General features: G+C 38.6%; 1 protein-coding gene across 1 annotated transcript in view; it reads right to left on the bottom strand.

The window, feature by feature from the left end:
* STT3B (STT3 oligosaccharyltransferase complex catalytic subunit B) overlaps nt 1-20,096 on the bottom strand; it is a 49,923-nt gene that overhangs the window by 27,881 nt on the left and 1,946 nt on the right. The window lies entirely within an intron of this gene.

Genomic DNA, 20,096 nt, shown 5'->3' on the forward strand with positions numbered 1-20,096 from the left:
ATCTACACAATGTAGAACCTCTGTAGATGAAGTTTAATCTTCAAAGTTGTACATTCTCTGCTGCAGAGAATTTCTAGTACAACAAAGGGTCTCCCATGCACACCTTCAGTTCAGTCTTCCACACTGTCTAAAAATCATTAAAAAACATCAACAGACTGCTATTAAGGCATTCATCTTCCACCTTCCTGGCACAAAGTATCTCAAACTTCTGATAACAAAATTTTTAAACTATTAAAATGTCCATTAATTCTTGAAATTAGGCATCAGGCTGCAAGAAGAACTACAGTGCATGTTATCCCAAAACAGCAACTCTTTAATGATCATTCATTCAAAGGCCAAACTAAAAAAGCTACAAATACTGAGAATGTGAAGCTTTGTAGAGAAAGTTTAGGCAGAGAAAAGCCTGGGTGAACACAACTTTTAAAACAAGCAGTATTCACAAAGCTAACCCTTTAAACACATATTCCAATTGAAATTCAGTTAACCAGGTGAAATTCATTAGTTAAAGAAGTATTAAAGATTTTATTCATTAGCTAAGCAGAGGTTCAGGTGACTTAATGGAGTACAACAGACAAAAAGTTAGATGGGCAAACCACCATGAAAGACTTCCAAAGACACTGCTAGAATTCAAGCCTAGAAAAGCTTGTGTGTTTTTCATTTTGTCTACTTTATGGAAATATCCCCTTGTATCAGAAATACGCATCACTTCTAACAAAGATTTTTAAACTAAATAAAAATCTTTTGCATCTCTAGGATTCCCAAAATATCATAGGTTTACTTTGAACTATTTCATTTCAACAGAATAAAGCTAATGTCATTTAAGACTGCAAATCCCATCAACCTCCTAACTGTTTAATCAGTACAAGTAATATCTGAAATACAGCTACACTGAGGTCATGAGCAGATTTCTTCATCTACACAGTAGAAGAACAAAAAAACCTGAAATTCAGGTTCATCCATCAACAAATTTGCATGTTTCAAATGACTGAACTACCACAGCATCAGTCAAATGATAATAAAAACAAGTAAATAACAAAGAGTGAAGTACTTTCAAGAACAGTCTCTTACATCTGTTAAATAAGCAGTTATATAGGATACATTAACTGATAAAACTGTGGACTTTCAGAAGTCATTAGTCATGTTTATGTAAGAAAATTCACACGAACATCAGTCATTCTGACCTAGAAATCTTTGATTCAAACAGCAATGTGACATTGGTTTTTAATAAGGCTACAACTATTCCCATTTGACTAGATTTCTAAATATTAATTAATTCTCCAGGTCTGAACTGTCAACTCTAACGTGATTTATGAAATGCTGTACCTGTAAAATTAGCCTCTTATCTTAGTATAGCAAGGTCTGTTGTTAATTTGTTTAGTGCCAAGTGCCTGCAGTATGGTATGTAACAAATTAGGAGCTTCATATTGCACAGGACACACAGAACCCATCCAGCTACAGACTGGACTGAAATCACTGAAAACTCTGCCAACATTGTTATCCTAGAACTTTAAAAAGGGAACAAGAAAGATGTTTACTAACATGGATTACTTTCGAATTTTTAAATGATGACTCAAACTCACAGAGGCTACAAAAGTATGACTAATGTTTACTTTTACAGCATCAAAAGATCAGTTTAACAAATGAAATAGGCAAGAAGAATACATATTGGCATTCTCCTCATGTTTCCAAACAGCAAAGCTTCGTAACTGACTTCAGAAGGATGCGAACAACTGTCTTGTGATTTGGCAGCATCCCATTAAGCCTTTAATAAGAATGAATTACCACTCAAAATTGAAATGCAAGGTAACAGCATTTTACTTCTACCACTTCAGAGGTAAGAATTTAATCTTCCCTCCTAATATACTCTTAGACAGACACAAATCTATTAACCCTTCTTTCAAAAAGTGATTTTTTTGCCACAAATGAAAGCATGCAGTGACCGCTGTGCATATCTTTACAGCAGAAATTACTGGCACTACTATAGGTACATTGATTTTTCACTGTGAGAAGACCTGTGAGAACAAGAAACAACCTTCTAGATACAAAAACTAAAAAACAAACAAACAAACAAATTTAGAAGCTTAATTCAGCACCTTGCTTCGACTTAAAAAAAGAAAATGTCCACTTCACCTCCCACTAGGTAACCTGCCAACAAAAATAAGTTAAAACGTCAACATAAACATATGCACACATCAGGAAAAGGTTGCTGTGATGTTGCATATCAGAGCCAGCTTCAGGCATGGACAAACTGGCAGCAATGGGCAGTGTACCAGACAGAAGTAGAGTCTGGCAATCATATGATGATGCCAGTATTATGCTCTGATACCACTTAGCCCTTCAATAGCACTGTTCTCCTCTAGGGATAAGCCTGAACCTTGTGAAACTGTTTCCCTTTTAGCTAGAACAGAGAGAGCTGCTAACAAACAGCGAGCATCACAAACCACAGTCATACCTTCTTACTATCTTGGTACTTTTCATACTGTGCTTGAAATGCAGCACAGTGGTATTGTATTTCTACTGAAATGCTATCACAGTATCTGCAACTATCTGTAGGTTTCACAGGGCTGTAGAACAGCCCTGGAAAATATTAGAAAAACTGAGACCTTTGCCTACACCTGCATCTGGGAGATTCAAGGGCTGCAGCTGAGGGAGGAATCTTAACAGAGGCAAGAACAGCCAGTGCTGGGTAGGGGTTGCATTTCAGGTTTGGGGGTCACTGCCTGCCCCAGTTCTTCCACCTGCAGCAGCAGCAGCAAGAAGTAGTGATATTTAGGGTTTCTATCCAGCCCTCCTTCTGACCTACTCCACCTTACCCAAGGAAACACTGGAAGTGAAGTACACTGCTGGTTGCACTGACTGAATAGTATGCAGCACCAGGTGACAGAACCAGAGCGAAGGAAAGGATCCCTTTTCTGCCACCCTCAACCCTCACACCCATCTGATCTTGAGGTATGAGAACAGATTACCCACTTCCCAAGATTCCCTCTCATCCTCCTTCACCCCCTTGAGGCAAGTCGATTTGAAACAGACGTGAGAAGAATAAAGAATAATATTATGTGAAGTACATGTTAATTACGTAGCTAGAACGACTGAGACAAATATTCAAGTTCTCAGTCCACGCTGTGAAGAAGATACACACTTGCTAATATTCAGCTAAGGGCCTGACACCAGGAAACGTTGACTTCTTATTTTAGTTGACATTCTAGGAGGAAAAGTGATGCTCTGCTGTTCTCCTTGCCTCTTTCTGTCAGGTCTGTAGTTTGAACAGTCTCATCCTCCAAGTTAAGCTTTAAAGGAATAAACAATCCTAAGTCTTTGTATGTTTCAGAGTCCCAACCACGAAACTAGGCTGGTATTGTAGTTTGAACCTTTGGGGGGATGCTCTAATGATCACCTAAGTGCTCTGTGTATGGTATCATTAATTTTGTGGCACTGCTGGAGATACCTACATTACAGCTGGTTCAGTAGACCACTGGCGATAAGTTAATAAAGATATGGTTCTCATTTTTAAAGCGTATTTTAGCATAGAACAGAGTATAAGCAGCAACAGCAGAATAACTGAAACAGAGGCATATTTTTTTTTAGTAGCAACATTAATTTAGAAAGCTTAACTAGGCAACTTGCAAAGCAAAGCCTGTAAAGTTTTCACTTATATATTATGCAGTTAATACATGATCTTAACTATCTGTTCCTGCTTAGGTTTGATTTTTATTCCTTGCTATGAACTGCCTTTTTGATGACACAAGGCAATACTGTAGGATGATTACTTAATGCTAGTCACAGCAATCATTCTCTATCCAGGAGCTACAGAATTCTCCAGCACTTCACAGCAACAATTACTGCTATATTTATAAAGAGACGTCTTTGACATACCTAGGTTTAGTATTTCCTTGACAAAGTACTATTTAAGGTGAGTATTAAAATAAAATTCAGCCTACTGAGAAAATAAGAACATATAGAAAAGAAGAGCACATGTACGGCAACGCAGTTACTTCATCCAGATCTAAACAACACTTAAAGCAAATTACACTGACAGCGATGGAATTCATTTGACCCCTCCATTCCAACAGAGTGCAAGATCAGTGTGTTGCTTCTTGTGGGAATGGTGACTGTCTAAACCCCAATCAATTTCATGCTATTATTGCCCCATCATCTAGACTTTTTATCCAGCACTTTACAGCCATCTGAGAATATGTAATCTCCTTACAAACAGAATCTGTTGAAAATTTTCTAAGCCTTCAATTATAAAGGCTTCTGTGCTCTAAAAGTCTTCAGCTGCAGATGCACAAAATTTTCACATCTGCACACTCAGAAAAATGACAAGATACAAACTGTGAACATTACTAGCTATCTGAGTAATTCTAGGAGTCAGTTTTTAATGCAAATGTAGATTACAGAATCAATTCGGCCATACAGCATCTAATTAGCGATGGCAAGTCTAGATTCTTGAGAAAGATAGTTGAAGATTGACTCCATATCCGACACGTTCTTTGCATCCAAAGGAAGAATATATTCAGCAACACTATGGAAAATCTAATGAGAAACTTAAGTAACTTCCATTGAAACAAAGAAACATCTATGCAGTAATCCATATTAAATTTTAAAACACCTGCTTGCCCACATACTACACTACAAGCGCAACATCCTGCAAGTCTCATTCTGAGCTCTGTATCTGCAAATAAGAAATTAACACAATGAGCTTTGCATAAGGTTTTTAAAATGGAAGTGTAGCACTCATCAATCACCTAATTAATTCAAGGCACTATGGAAGTCCTCCTCATCAGGAAAATCTTTACTTGTGTTGCATTTATAACCTTGATAAGTATGTATGGACATTTAAGCCATTTTCAAATAATCAACATCACAATTTGGAGCAGCAATACCTACAGGCAAAAGCACTTATGACAGGTAAAGAGTCTTTCCTAGTGCCCACAACCCAAACCTATGGCGTTAGACCTCACGGTAAGAATGCTCTACCTGTGTAAGAGCCCATAAGATAGAGGGTGGTCCTGTGTTTACCCGAGCCAGAACTGACATAACTCCGCAAAATGGAAGAACAACCAGGCAATTTTATTTCAGAAAAATCTCACACTCCTTTCTTTTTAACTTACATTCATGTCAGTGGAATGGTTTTATTATTAATTCTAATACAAACATACACTACATGAATTGTCCCTAATTAGCACATTTTTATGTATTTTAAGTCCTTATACAGCCACAAATCTTTTATTCTGGAATTCCTCTGGATATGCACCTACCATGGTTTTATGTGGAAGCTGCTATCACCTTGAACACTCAAGCTTCTGCACCTCACTGGACAACAAACATGTAAGGAGTCATGAGCACATTACCTCATTTTTCACAAGAGGCACAGAACAGGCTTGCACAGTTCTTGCTAAACTTGATTGAAAGATAATTAATAAGACAAATCCACCAGAAAGAAAAAAGAAAAGCTTTGACTGATATGGAGTTTAATATCATCCTAATTCTGATGGTTTTAGAGAGTTAAATATGTGATTTTTGATTGTTTAGTCTTTATGTTTTTATATCAAAATATGTAATTACTCGTAGCATTCTGAGATAGTATCAAGTATTTGTGATGGCTCCCGAGACTGCCCTGTATTTAGAGAAGCTCAAATGATCTGCAGGGGTTTTGGTGCAAGTAGGGCCATTTGAAAAGAGAAATACACATCCTGCACGTTGACTGTCAATCACAAGCCTAATGTTTGATCAAAGAATTGGCAGCAGTACTGTCATTCTGAGCTTCTTCAGGTTCAAAATTGGTCATGGACCTGGTTTTGATTTCAGATTTTGCAACTCTGAACAAACCCACCCACTCAGAAAAATGTGGCAAAGACTCCCTTGTTATACTAAGATTAGTAAGAATGATAATGTAACAAAATGGCAGAAAGTTTTGCAGTGATGTGGCCACTCAACTTCAAAAATGATGGAAATTTTGAGTCAAAGGAGGAAGAAATTTCTGTTCCTGGAATCCAGCTGAGAAACAAAACTCCTCCTTTTTGTAATATCTTTAGAATAATCCCTAAGGGTAAACCAGTAGAAAGCCAAGGCAGAAAATGGTGGGTGACACAATCAGCAGGGCACCCATTTTTTCAGGGCCAACATTCAACTAAGCTCAATGGAAATCCTGAAGAATACCAGAATGTTTACAGAATATCCATTAAGAATATCAGAATGTCCCCAGTGTATTTAAGAAGGATTACAGCATTCCTACTGCCACTACTTGGCATGGTATTTTCCCTGCCTGCAATAAGATGTTACGCTTTGCAAGTGCTAAAATTGGGAACTGTATGCTGCTAGTAGCTCAATGACATAAAATTCTACAAGGAGCATACAGTCACTCAGCTTCTTCAGAGAACCCAGGGCACCTCCACTATTTTTGCTAAAAAACTGAGCTTTTGAGAGCACTCCATAATCACAATTTGTATTTTTCACAAAATATACCACTATCTGAAACCACGATATGCTTCCTATCACCACTGTAGTGGGTGTATATCTGCCTACAACTTCAGACACTTCCCCTGATGTCTATTAGGCTTTTTCATTACTTTTTCTCTGTCTTGCTTTTGAACTACTCCATATCTCAAGGCAAATTATTATGAAAAGCATTGGTTTTATCCATATTAAAAGGCATACTTTGCCAGTGAATTCTGCCATTTGTAACATGTAACAACATTTTAGACCTAAGAAGAAAGTGATGATGACATTTTTCTTGGGACAGTTAAAATTCCCAAGAGGTTTCAAAGATAAGATGGAAAAAGAATCATTTGAAAATTTTTACAGGCAAAAACTGAATGCTTGTTTTCTTTTTTATGGACATACACTTTACCCCAGATACTATGCTACAACTGGCATCCAAATTGATGACAGTATAGGTTCTCTATCTTTTGACAGCATCGGCTTCTTGAGAGGCATCAATTCTCTGCTCAATACAGTATTAACTACCACAAACTCAAAAACCCCTGTAGTGCTATGTTTGCCTCTTTCTGAGTGCTCTTGGACTACTCTGTGGCACAATAAACCTTGTATGCTGCAACTCTGAAAGCTTTGCACCGAATTCAAGAATATGTTCAAGAGGGTGTTTCTTACAGATCAGATTTGTGCTGTACTTGTTCTTAACACGATGGAGGCACCTTAACTCCAAGGTCTTCTAAGTTAAAGGAATGAGGATCGGCTTGGCAGGAAGGAGCTGAAAGGCCATTAGCTGAACAATGTATTTTAAGAGCAAAATATCCTTTCTGTGAAAAATCTAATACTAAAAATCAGTGAGGTGAACATGACTGCTTCACAAGAAGTAACAGAGGGAACAGAGGACAACTAGCTCCCAAGCCACTTTTTTCAGTCTACTAGTACAGAATAGCAACCTGTAACATCTAAACAACTATAGCAGACTCCTATTAAACTGATCCCGAAAATACCTGCTATCTTGTCGCAAGATCTAATATGTGCCCAGAAGAGAATACTAACTTTTGTAATAGTCTGAAATACAGAGTACAACAAAGGAAATTTATTATTTATTGCAAGTACTTTAATTGTATTTTAACTACTTGGGAGTATGTGGCACAGCCTTCATCTCTATTACATAATAAAGTCACCTACATGCTACAACGCAGTGGCAATCGAGAAAGTACCAGCTACACCAAAATGTAGTTGAACCAACTTCACTTCCCATTAAGTGAAATTTAAGAAATCAGTGTGGATGCAAGATGGCCTGGCAGACTGCTTCTACGCTGTAAAATACAAGACACAGTAAACAGGACCCTTAGAAAGGCTCCAGATACCCCACGTTACAGATGATATTTAAGCAGTGACGATCTTATTTCTGGCAGAACATTTAAACTGTTACAGCACCATAGAAGAGCTTTTATTTTGTATAACCCTCAACAGTCAAGAGCCTGTTACTTGAACTTCTGTGTAACATGACAAAGGGTAAATCAAGCCAGAATCAGACATTAGATATTGAACCACTCTGTACAAATTATGGCAACGTAAGGTTCTTCAGCACATAGGAATTAAAAGTATCTACAGTGTTCTGGTTGCATGTCTAAGTCAGTTTAGCAAGTTAAAATACGGTAGCTTTTCATCCAAAAATCCTTATATATTTGCTGTTTAGTACATTTCTTAATGCACCTGCTATTCTTCCTCCTGCATTTAGGTCGGTCTCCCCACCTGAATTCTTTGACTATGCTTTCTTTCCACTGGTCTCTCTGTAGGTAGATCATATTTAGTACAAGAATCTGGATCTCTCACAGTGCACCTGTTGAACTCCATCTGTTGCAATATCGACTTACTGACTTTTTAATACAATGACTGCTGAGAAAATAAAAATTGTTTCAGAGTGGATAATACAAAGCACCATCAGAGCAGAACAGACACAGTCTAACTTGAACAATTTCTGTCCCGTAATTAACACCAGGTTAAAAACCTAATTTTATCTAACTTAAATATGTCTGCTCAAATTCTGCTTAACCCTTCAGTAAGCTGGCATAAATAGACACAAACATTGCAGTCACAAGGACTGCAGAAGCGATCAATTTTTACCTGTGGGTATGTATGTATATAGATAGAACTACCTGCAGAACAAACCAAACAATACACACAGGGTTTACAGGAACCTAGAGACAGATCTAATTATGCCCTAAACAAATAAAGCTGAGAAGAAAAATGCATGAATAAAGCCCAAAGTGCAAAAGGGTAAGAGAAAAAAAAAAATATTCCCAACTCTAGGATGCCTTGTACTGAATTACACATGCAAATTTAACTGTGGCAGTTATCCTTCAACTAACCTTTGCTAGCTAAAAGGAGTGCAGAAGCGCTTCTAATCCGCTGCTGTCTGCAAATCGGACAAATTAGCTTGAATCACAGCTAAAAAGCAAACCACTCTAAAGACGCCATAAAAGACAACAAAAAATGCTTCTATAAATACATCAGCAACAAAGGGAGGGCTAAGGAGAACCTCCATCCTTTGTTGGATGTGGAAGGAAGCAGTGACAAAGGATGAGGTGCCTAATGCTTCTTCGCCTGTCTTTTACAGTTAAGATCACCTGTTGTTTGGGTATCCAGCTGCCTGAGCTGGAAGACTGGGATCAGGAGCAGAACAAAGCCCCCATAATCAAGGGGGAAATGGTCAGCAACCTATAACACCACTCAAACACATGCGAAGCTCTGTGAGCTCCACCCAAAGGTACTGGAGGGAGCTGGCAGAAGTGTTCACCAAGCATTTTCAATCATTTCCCAGCAGTCCTGACTAACCAGAGAAATCCCGGAAGACTGAAGCGAGCAAATGTGATGTCCACCTACAACATGGGTGTGAAGGAGGATCCAGGAAACTCCGGGCCCGTCAAACTCACCTTGGTGCCAGGGAAGGTTACGGAGCAGATCATCTTGAGCACAATCATGCAGCACATACAAGACAACCAGGGCAGCAGGCCCAGTCAGGATGGGTTTATGAAAGGCAGGTACCTCTTGACCAACCTGATCTCCTCCTACGACAAGGTGATACACTTAGTGGATAAGCGAAAGACTGTGGATATTGTTTATGTTGACTTTACTGCAGCCTTTGACACCATTTCCCACAGCATTCTGGAGAAATTGGCTGCTCATGGCTTGGACAGGTGCATATCCTGTCTGGATGGCCAAGCCTGAAGAGTGGTGGTGAATAGAGCTGCATCCAGTTGGCCACTGGTCACAAGTGGCGTTCCTCAGGGATTGGTGCTGGGGCCAAGCCAGTTTAATACCTTTATCAATTATCCGGATGAGGGGATTGAGTGCACCCTCAGACAGTCTGCACATGTTGGGCAGGAGTGTTGATCTGCTGGATAGCAGGAAGGCTCTGCAGAGGGATCTGAACAAACAGGAATGATGGGCCAAGGCCAATTATAGGAAGTTCAACAAGGTGAAGGGCTGGGTCCTGGACTCGGGTAACAACGACCCCCCTAAACACTGCGGGCTTGGAGAAGAGTGGCTGGAAAGCTAAATGGTGGAAAAGGACCTGGGGGTGCTGGTTGACAGCAGCTGAACGTGAGCCAGTGTGTGGCCAAGAAGGCCAATGGCATCCTGGCCTGTATCAGCAATGGTGTGGCCAGCAGGACCAGGGCAGTGATTGTCCCCCCGTGCTCACCACTGGTGAGGGCACACCTCAAATCCTGTGTTCAGTTTTGGGGCAAAAAGAACACTGAGGTGCTGGAGTGAGTCCAGAGAAGGACAGTAAAGCTGGTGAAGAACCTGGAGCACAGATCCTATGAGGAGGAGCTGAAAGAGCTGGGGTTGTTCAGCCTGGAGAAAAAGAGGCCTATGGGGAACCTTATCACTCTCTGCAATCACCTGAAAAGAGGTTGTAGCCCTCTAGGGCTAGGGTAGTCGGGGTTCAGCCTCTTCTCCCAGGTTACAAGTAATAGAACAAGAGGAAATGTCAAGTTGCGCCAGAGGAGATTTAGATTAGGTATTTGGAAAAATTTCTTCACTAAAAGAGTTGTTAAGCATTGGAACAGGCTGCCCAGGAAGTAGTTGACTCACCAACCCTTGAAGTGTTTAAAAGAGGTGGGACATGCTAGTGCTGGGTTAACAGTTGGACTCAATGATCTAAGAGGTCTTTTTCAACCCAAATTATTCTATGACCTCAACTACTTTAACTGATTTTATTCTGAAGCAGATTAAAAGTATCCGCATGATCTATTAATACAGTCCAACAGAAGGGATGATGGCCCCTAGCTAAGGGCAAAAAGAGTTCCAGCTGTTTGCAAAGTGACTGTGTATCCTCACACTGGAGCAAATTAATGTGGGAGTAGAATGTCACCAATAAAATAAACAAAGAAGCTGAAAGCAGGAAGTGGCCTTCATCCTTCCTCACAATACAGTGGACTTTATCTTTCTAACCACATTTTGCATTCAGACACTTTGAGTATCTGATTTAGTCTCAAATATGTATGGCAAGCAGAATTTAAAATCAGTTATCAACTACTTTTATATCTTTCATACTGTTTTAAGTAAGTTTAAATTGAGAAGAAACCCTAAATTTTCACTGAAATTAATTTAACCTGTTAAGAATTGTACTTAATGGTTACCAGTGTTCCTTTAAAGACTACGCACAAGAAACACAAGTGTAATAACAAACTATTACTTGCTTTTTAGGTATTTACACAGAAATGCTAAATATTAAGTGTACTGTGATGACAGCAGTGCTAACATTTAAGACAGTATTTATAATTAATATTAAATTCCTGCCATGTACAATGTGAAATTGAAGTTACATGTTTATTTTCTCAATATGTGATAGAATTTTTAGTATTGCTCAGTCTTACTGTACCATAGATATTGAGCTATTTCACCACGCTACTCTCTCATTTTAGTAAAATCCAATTAATGCTTAGGAATGACCTTAAAACATAAGGTGGGGGAACAGTGTTATGATGAGCTAGGCTTGTTATTACACACATATGCTTTGAAGTTGTCACAAATGTTTTTACAGAAATATTCACAGACTACACCCACCATGGCCTCCTCTATCCTATGTCCAGGGACATGCCCTTTCAAAAGCAAACCACCTCAGTTGGCTATACTGGTATATACAGTTTGGTAGCTACAGCCCCTCTTAGAACAGTAAAAGGACAAGTTTCATTTCTAAAGCCATTTCACCAAATTGAAGTACATCCTTCCCCTGCTTTCTCCCCTGTGACATAAAATGAATGTCTGGTTGCCCATGAAAAGGGGAAAAGGAGGATACTAAAGCAAGAGGTTCAGTTTCAATTCAGGTGGGATTGAAAAGTTGTGTACTGCAGGAGTGAGAGTTGTTGGGAAGGACTCGGTCTAAGTTCTCAAGGGACAGTTCTTAGGTCACATAATCCTAAATCTTCTCTCTCCTTGCTCTCCAAACTTGAATTAAACTGGTCTGTTGCAGGACTTTTCATGCTTCAATCCCCACCAGACCTCTCAACTCTCTCTCCACAAATGCGCTGTTCTGTGGCTTTCTCTTCTTGAAGGTAGCCCGGAAAGAAGACAGCAGATGGCACCATGTGGAACACACTCTCACAAAGTAAAACCATGATCTGCATATCTAAGAATGTTTCGTTGAAACCAGAGTGCAATGGAAGCGTAAGGAAAAAAGGACCCTGAAGCTGACTTACAAAAGCAAAAGGCAGAAAATAAAATTCAGTGATGGAACAATTACAAGCGTGACATATTTCACACAAAACACATCATCCGATCTTGTGCCAAGCAAAAACTGGGCTTTACTGTGGGAGGGTGGGGAGAATGTTGGTGAAGTAGTGGTGGAATACAAAATTAAAGCACAAAAAATTCCTTGGCTCCTGTTTAGCCATAGGAGAATAATTACAGTTGTCATTACTAGCTGACCTGAGACATCACAAATTAAGATACTGTTCCTAATGTTTAAGGTAGTCTCTCCAGTGTCAAGATCCATTTTCTATTTGGCAAATGAAAGATTAAAACTGTTACAGAGTAAAATTAATTGTGAGACATATGCAGTAGCTTTTCAAATGTTACTTCAGACATCTGACAATAGATGAATCATTCTAGTCACCTGAGTAAGATAAAGCAGTCAAAACACAGTAGCATTACACAGCTTCTTGGAGAACTCAAACACTGCATTGGCTTTCATGACTTTTCTCCTACAACAGTGAGTCAAAGGGATGTCCATTTACTGTTACTGTTGCCATCGATACAACGCCAAAGTTCCGATTTTGTTTTACTGAATTTCTAAATTAGAAGAATTGCTACTTCAAGGCATTTTATCTATTGCCAGAGAAAGAATTAAAGACATTTTAAAGACCATTAATACCCAAATGACCAAATATTTCAGCCATGAAGATGAAATCGCCTTTTTCCAAGATAAATGTTTCAAACAATATTTATGGAATTCTCAGTTATTTAACTGAACTTCCAAATGCTGCTTGGGATAAGTTTAGAATAAGGAGAAAGCACATTCAACGTATGCAATAGACTATATATAAAAAGGTGGATAAACATAGAAAACTACTCAGGAAAGGAAGGCTTGTTTTATTAGGTTTTGCTTTTGCATCACTCTATTTTCAAATCCTCTGGCTATAGCACAACATATTCTATTAAACGTGTTCTTCTCAATCAGCTGCATCCTCAAAAAAGTACTTTCCATGCCTAGACTTTCTTAACATACCAATCTATTGTGAAGATAGGAATAAAAATAAGTAAAATCACACTACTTGAATTTAAAGAAGTTGGCTACCATTTGTAACATAATAATTGCAAAAAGAGAATACAGAGATTGAAAAAATAAAGCCAAGAGCTCAAAAAATGTAGACTGACCAGCCACGTGTGCTAGAACAGTTTAAAATTACATCATTACATGTTATTTTTCCCTTCTGTAAAATCCAAATTAAACCAACAGGATACAGAGTGCCCATACATGCAGTGAACCACTATTTTAAATAAATGTAAATAATACTGTGTAAAACAGTCTAGAAGAAAATAGCAATCCCACTAAGAACACCACCAAAAATCAATACGCAACCCAAACTCACATTCTCCATTCCAAAGTAGTTTCCCAAGGATTTTGTTTAAGTGAGGGAAGTTTTGAAAAGGTGTTTTGCAATTCTTCATGGATTATCAGCTGAAGAGAACCTGAACATGCTCTTTTACCTAACAAACTAATATAACCCATATAAACTGACTGCCACAGAAAATTATATGATAAGCATTGTAACACCCAGAAGAAATTATCATTTACAGTTATTTATGTTAGATGGGCTCTGGAAAAGTAACATTTGATACTGGACTTGGGTCCCCCATAGCAGACAGACATTTTAAATATTGTTCCTTGTTCTTAAAGCGCTCATGGACAAACACTCAGTTATTCCTTGTTTAAAACAGACCATTTCTTTTTCTAAAGCACAGGAACATTGCCTCACATAATAGCAAGAACTTTGGAAGGATAGGAAGCATTTCATTCTCTAACATGCCAAAGGAGCTTCTACCCCAGGAAAGCAGCAGTAAGTTGGGAAATACAGAAGCTGATCTATTTTGTTTGTATCTATATCCTTAAATTCATTCCCCAGGCTGCTTCAACTTATGTAAGGTGTGGTGCAGCATTAGGATCAATTTCACAGTACCTCTCCAGCCCAGACCTAGCAGCTACCCACATTAAAAACATCTGAGTTTGATTCCCAGTAACAGCTCAGATGAAGACCACAAACACTGCTCAGCTAGGGGGCCAGAAATAAAGTCTGTGTGCTGGACATACTATAGCAATACATGTCCTAAGTTCACTTTGTTCTCCAAGCAAGTAGTAAGACTGATGGCTCCAAAAAGTTTTGCTAAACTAGTTAATAATAATGAAAACATTGTTACACATCCTGCTACAGGGTGCAGGCTCCACAGGCCCCAAAAGTAGCAACTTTAATGGCTTTTCTAAGTAGAAAAAAGCCCTCAGGAACAGCCCTAAATGTCAGTACAAATGTACTTCAAATGGCTCGCAAGAATGGAATTTTCAAAAATTCAAGAGGAAACTCTGCAACACAGGCACAGTTAGACATCAAATGGGAAATAACCTGACTAAATTAGAGGAGATTCTTGTGGAACAGCAGAGATACCTCCATAAACTCAGTGTAACCTCAATCCATTTAAAATCTATTAGTTCCTACAGGATTTTGAATTTTCCTGCTACCTATACTGGCCAAAATTTTTATTCTCCCCTTTCCCCACCAGTTCAACATGAGACAGATTTAAAAACATGAGTATTAGGATTACAGGCTGCCAAAACTAGAGACTATTAGAGAGAGTTATGATAGGAAGCAAAAGCTAACCTTCATAAACCACTCTAACCCTATGTAATCAAATCAAATTTCTGCTTTAAAAACCAAACATATTAAGCTGTTCAAATAATAGGGTATCAGCCAAAAAAAAAAAAAAGTCCATTCAAGGATTTTCATTGTAGCATTTGCTCTAGTTAGTCAAGTGTTTGTGTTTGCTGAAGACCATTTAAAAAAAAAATCATGGCATTAAAAGCTAAACTTGATGGTTCAGCTGACCCAGCCTACATAAAACATTTGGATATGTTTTCCTTTTCATGTTTCATTCTGCTATCCATAAATCAATAAAAGGGTCAACACTTTGCAAGCATTCTGTCTCACCTCATATGTTTTCCAAAAGAAGTCTGTAGGGAGTCTCTGTACTCAACCATATTCTGCACATGTTTTATGAAGACTGCCCCTCCTACCTATCATGCATAACCCCTTTCTGGAACCACATGAAATCTGATTAGGCGTTCACCCCAATTACAAGTAGTGCAAGTGAGGAAAGAAGCACTGCCTGCTAAGTAAAGATGGTAGAAGACAGTAATACATGCAGAGCAGGGATTTGATTCTTACATGACTGCTATTTTATGAGGCCACACAGTGAACTGCTTTTCAGCTGCATCACTCCAACTGAACAAATCTAGCCTGAGGTCTCCCCACTCACAAAGCAGTTTCTGCTATGCCTTCAACTCTGTCCAATGGTCTTTTTCCAAATTATCCTCCTTCTATTACATTTCTAATATTTACCTATTTTTGCAATTTCAGAAGCAGTAGAGAAGTCCAGTACAGTCAAGTACACATCATCTTGACTGTTACCACCGTATCAACCTTACAGAAAAATTTTTTTGGCTTCAAAACCGCCAAGTAGGTCAACAGTACCTTACAACTGAGAAGCCCCAAAAGCCAGGCTAACCTGTGCTAACAGAGCTTCTCAACCCATGTCATACTGCAGTAGAAGTGATCAAAAAAAAGATGCCTGATTTTGATCCTCCTCATTTAAAGGGAAGGTGGTGGTGGGGTGGTAAAGTCTGGAAGACTACTGTCACAAAAAAATCTCTGACCTTTCCTTTCATAAACACACAGGCACCACCGAATCAGACCTGGACTCTATGCTGGAATATTTTTCCTACTATAATAAAATGGCAGAAAGGAGTTTGAATTACCTGAAATTCTGCTAAAATTATTAGTATTAAAAACATTCAAATGTTAACAGTAAATATAATCTTAAAAAATGTATTTCAATAAAATAGAAATAGAGTACTTTTCACTTCACAGAATCAAAGCACCTGTGAATGAAGAGTGTGTAGTAAGTTTTTAATATGAATCTCATGAAATTTGCAATATCTCAAAATTAATTCAAAGTGATTATATTCAAACTGAATTGGAATCAGATGCTTTCCTGAGGTCTGGAAGTTGTCTAAGATTATAAACAAAAGGAATTGTTTTGGGAAAAATTCCTAAAGTCAGTGAGAAATGTTTCCTAGACAGATCCACATTTATGCACTTCACTTGAATAGGACTGTGTAGTGGGTTGAAAGGCTTTAGAAAGGTAGATCCAGTCTGGAGACAAAAGTGCCTGTAAACTCTCAAGAACACATTTACTACACAGTCTGCTGTCTATTTGCCCAGCAAGAGGCACCAGCAGGGAAGCACTGGCCAGATGAATTACCTGGGTGGGCATTGTTAATTGATATTATTGACACTATCATCCTCTTTACACAATTTTTTCCCCTCTCCTTATGAATACCAGCTTAACATGCTCTTACTCACCTCTTCTTTCATCACTCCTGTTGCTCCAGTGTCTTAACATGCTCTGAATTTATTTGTACATGCCTTCCCTCTGTCACTCCATTCCAGTTTATCCTCTAACATCAGTCACTATTTACATTCCCTGTCGATGTTCATATTCTTCCTCAAAAATAAGAGACTAAACTGTAATATAAAAACTGGTGGCAAATCAGCTCAGGAAACTAAAGTGTTACTGTATTTCAACAATTTACCTCATTGAATCAACTTACTATGACTGCTTTAGAGCAAGCATGAAGAAAAAGCAGGACTGCCCAGTGGATGACAGAGGAGAACTACTCCAAAAGTCAGCTATCAGATCAGGTAACTACACAAACCCACAACCTCCAGTGATCGATCAATTCCATACACCACTTTTAATGTTCACTTCAGTCACACTTATAGATGCTAACTTATGTTTTCATTAATGAAACAAGTTTATAACAGCACAAGAATCCATCTGGCAAACATGATTTGAACGTAATAAAACCTGCATTTTTGACAGTGCCTGAAATAAAAATCTCGAGTTCCTTTAACCTGTCTACCTTTGAAACTCAAGCAATGACACTGCCCCTAGGTTTATTTTCACCCGTTCATCCCCAGCCACCAAACCCCACTAACGTTAGATGATGGTATCAGTGATGACAAAGTGTATCGCTATTATATCTACCAGCCATATTTGCTACCAGGACAATTATGTTACCTCAGAGCGAGGTACAATAAGCAACAATTAGTCACCGCTAATGGCCAGTAAAAAGCAGATGGTTTGAGCGATCAATGCTGCTGGTTTGGAAGAGGCAAAGATGTATATGAGACTGTGGTAGTGCTCTTCAGTACCAAGAGCTGGCAAGGATGTAGAAGACAACATTCCCGGCAGGAGAAAGTAGGCAAATGGAACTAATAAAGCCTACACTGGTGCACCATCCTGCATGTGCAAATTGGTACAGAGAGGGTTTCATGCTCACACATACGAGCTTTGGTATTCCAGCCTAAGAAAGATTTCAGTAAGGTAACTGATATCAATCTGGCTTTTAGCAAGATGTTAAAATTCTCAGGGGAAAGAGAAGTTTGATCACATGTTATGGAATATGATTAATGATTCAGATACAGTTCTCACACGTGTGACTTAATAGTAAGAACTGTACAAACAGAATGAGTCTACTATTTTGACAGTACTCCCTGAAGACTACTGATGTAACCAAAGTTGTTATCATTTCACTTGGTAGCAGTATCAGAATGCAACAGTCTTGGTAGATATATATATCTGCCTTGTATGTATACATATGCACACATACAGATTATTTTATATACATATATATATACATAGGCATATATGTATCTGATGGAAGCAGCCAAAAGAAATAGCATATGGGCATGCTGGAGCTGTACTTTAGAAAACGAGTGCATAGAAAGTAGCCCCTGTGCAAGTGCTCCATGATTTTGGTTGCCTTGGTTCTGCAGCCATGTTGGCATTTAAGGCAGCATCTGACAGTAAGAATGCTCTCACTCGACAGCAGAGTTAAACCTGCTGTTGTACTTTCATGAACAGCTTTCACTCTGCACTCGTCTGTACGCAGCACCAAAATGAAGCTCTTGGTCCATACAGCCGTCAAACCAGCCAACAGATGAACCAAATGTTGGACATGAAACCTGTCCACTGCAATGTACCATCACTATTTATGTTTCAGGTTCTTGGCCTTACAACGAAATCCTGGAATTAAATGCTGGAGGCCTGCCAATGGCACATCTTAATGTCAGTGCTGCCTGACTTCATGTATCAGCTCACCTGACTTAGAAGCTGCCAAGAAGTACACACATATCTCAAAGTCTCTGGACCAGCTCAAGTATGGAAAGTAAACATGACATGAGAAATAAACCAAAAAGTGAAAATATTGCACAAAACAGGTAGTCAGTGTGAAAAAAACCCCTACTCATGATGTACAGGTCACAAGTTCTTAAGTGACAGCATGGTGACCTCAAAACACCAGTTTGGTTTACCTTGCACAGGCATTGTACTTCAATGGAGATCAAAAACTAAAGACTGTTCTCTCTCTACTACCTTGGCCTATCGTACTACATTTGGGTCACTTCTGGAAGAAATGCCAACACAAGTGAGTCTCAGTGGCTGATTGCACAAAATGAGCAAATCTCTCTTCTACCCCAAATTAAAACCTAATTTTACTGTCAGAAAGGCAGCTTGAAAGAGACATCAGGAAAAAAAGGTATCTGATTCAATTAATATGTAGAAAACCCAAAGCAATTCTGCCTTTCTTCCCACCCTTGATGGTTTCATATGTTGATAGTAGTAAACTGGATTCCAAAGTAAATGGGAAAGCTTTCTACACCTTAGAGGGAACAATATTTTTCCATTCAAAAGAATAAATGATTTGCCTAATGCTCATCATGTTATCAGATATACCTCAGCTTCCTCTCTGAAGCACAAAACAAATACTAGAGAATAGGTGACCGACTTATCAACACACTGCAAGATAGCCTATGTGAGCTTGACAGAAAAAGCCAAAAGAATTGAGAAAAATATCAAACTGTTCCACAGCAAAGTCCACAGCTACTGTCCTGAAGAAAAAAAATTCCAGTTTACCAGGAGAAGCTGCTAAAGAAGTGGTTAAAAAAAAAGATTAAAAGCAGTGCACTGTTACTAGTCTCTCTTCACAAGCTCCTTTCCCTTTTCTGAATCATATTGCATTCAGACTTGTAAGACCCTTACAACTATGAAAAACCATTCCTACCTAGCTATTCCACACTGTTTGAGAGAGCACCATCATTTTTTACTCTTTCCAACATTTTTGCTGCTGCAATAGAGAAAGCCCTTTGTTTTCACTCAGTTTCTACCATTTTAGGTTCTCTTTCCTACTAATTAACTTAAGTGCATTTTCCTCTACCATTTCTGGCATGCAGCAACAGGACACTGGCATGATTCTTGACATTTCAACTGCTTCTCACAGACCTGCATTAAAATCAATGAGTTTTGTCAACTTCATCTATTTCCTAATTAACAAGGGTACATCCAGCAGCACAGGCAGCAATGCCTTCTGTTAGTGTACTCAGGAAGATGACTTTGCATCAATTTACACATTGCTTTAAACAGGAGTTTATCTTTACAGCCATATCATGACTATGAACTTAACTCCCATAGCACCATTTTAGTATCCTTCAGGGCTTAATAATAAGTTACGCAACTCAGCACTGTAAAATTTTCATTTATCCAACAAGGATAAGTCTTGATTATAAAAATCAGATAAAATTTGCACAAAAATGTAGGTTGCATGCTTAAAAGTTTCCTCCATAATAGAAAGGAAAGCCTTTATGCTTAAACTGAGATTAGAACTACTCCACAGGATACAACCTCAGGTTCACAGTCTCATTGCAGATGTGTTTAAACTACACTCCTCCTCATTCTTAACTTTATTAATTGGAAGTTTGTACTTCTTCCACTCATTTGTGTTTGCAGAAAAACACTTAAATCATGGGCAATTACTTGACATT

The sequence above is a fragment of the Corvus moneduloides genome, chromosome 1 (assembly GCF_009650955.1).
Source record: "Corvus moneduloides isolate bCorMon1 chromosome 1, bCorMon1.pri, whole genome shotgun sequence".
NCBI classification, from domain to species: domain Eukaryota; kingdom Metazoa; phylum Chordata; class Aves; order Passeriformes; family Corvidae; genus Corvus; species Corvus moneduloides.